The following is a 1,456-nucleotide window of genomic DNA, read 5'->3' as shown; positions in this document are numbered from 1 at the left end:
AGAGGAATACTCATCAGAGCTCATGAAGGGCATAAGGAGGTTCAATGGAATCTCTATGGTCTCTAGATGAGTCTCAGATTCCTTTGGTTCCTCAGAGGGAAGCTCCTTATTGACCACTGGACGTCCCAGGGGGTCTTCCTCCTTGGGATTCACGTCCTCTCCTCTCCTCACAGGTTCGGCCATGGCGCTTATGTCAATGGCCTTGCACTCTCCTTTTGGGTTCTCTTCTGTATTGCTTGGGAGAGTACTAGGAGGGATTTCAGTGATCCTTTTACTCAGCTGGCCCACTTGTGCTTCCAGATTTCTAATGGAAGACCTTGTTTCATTCATGAAACTTACAGTGGCCTTAGATAGATCAGAGACTAGATTTGCTAAATTAGAAGCATTTTGTTCAGAGTTCTCTGTCTGTTGCTGAGTTGATGATGGAGAAGGCTTGCTATTGCTAAACCTGTTTCTTCCACCATTATTAAAGCCTTGTTGGGGCTTTTGATCCTTCCATGAGAAATTTGGATGATTTCTCCATGTTGAGTTATAGGTGTTTTAATAAGGTTCACCTAAGTAATTTACCTCTGCTATTGCAGGGTTCTCAGGATCATAGGCTTCTTCTTCAGAAGAAGCCTCTTGAGTACTGTTGGATGCAGCTTGCATTCCATGCAGACTCTGAGAAATCATATTGACTTGCTGAGTCAATATTTTATTCTGAGCCAATATGGCATTCAGAGTATCAACTTCAAGAACTCCCTTCTTCATAGGCGTCCCATTACTCACAGGATTCCTTTCAGAAGTGTACATGAACTGGTTATTAGCAACCATGTCAATGAGTTCTTGAGCTTCTGCAGGCGTTTTCTTTAGGTGAATGGATCCACCTGCAGAAGTATCCAGTGACATCTTTGATAGCTCAGATAAACCATCATAGAATATATCCAGGATGGTCCATTCTGAAAGCATGTCAGAGGGACACTTTTTGGTCAACTGTTTGTATCTTTCCCAAGCTTCATAGAGGGATTCACCTTCTTTCTGTCTGAAGGTTTGAACATCAGCTCTAAGCTTGCTCAGCTTTTGAGGAGGAAAGTACTTGGCTAAGAAAGCCATGACCAGCTTATCCCAAGAGTTCAGGTTGTCTTTAGGTTGAGAATCCAACCATAATCTAGCTCTGTCTCTTACAGCAAAAGGGAAAAGCATGAGCCTATAGACTTCAGGATCTACTCCATTAGTCTTAACAGTATCACATATCTGCAAGAATTCAGTTAAGAACTGAAAAGGATCTTCAGATGGAAGTCCATGAAACTTGCAGTTCTGCTGCATCAGAGAAACTAATTGAGGTTTCAGCTCAAAGTTGTTTGTTCCAATGGCAGGAATGGAGATGCTTCTTCCATGTAAATTGGAATTAGGTGCAGTAAAGTCACCAAGCATCCTCCTTGCATTATTATTATTTTCGGCTGCCATCTCCTCTGCC

At 42.4% G+C, this 1,456-nt stretch overlaps 1 non-coding gene across 1 annotated transcript; it reads left to right on the top strand.

The window, feature by feature from the left end:
- The first annotated feature begins 942 nt into the window (after positions 1-942).
- Positions 943-1,050, top strand: LOC112787899 (small nucleolar RNA R71). Its single transcript, XR_003195284.1, has one exon. It is a non-coding gene; the product is annotated as a small nucleolar RNA R71 (small nucleolar RNA).
- The last annotated feature ends 406 nt before the right edge of the window (positions 1,051-1,456 follow it).

This window comes from Arachis hypogaea, chromosome 20 (genome assembly GCF_003086295.3).
Source record: "Arachis hypogaea cultivar Tifrunner chromosome 20, arahy.Tifrunner.gnm2.J5K5, whole genome shotgun sequence".
In the NCBI taxonomy this organism is placed as follows: Eukaryota; Viridiplantae; Streptophyta; class Magnoliopsida; order Fabales; family Fabaceae; genus Arachis; species Arachis hypogaea.
The sequence above is the reverse complement of the archived record's forward strand: the minus strand, read 5'-3'. Positions and strand labels throughout refer to the sequence as shown.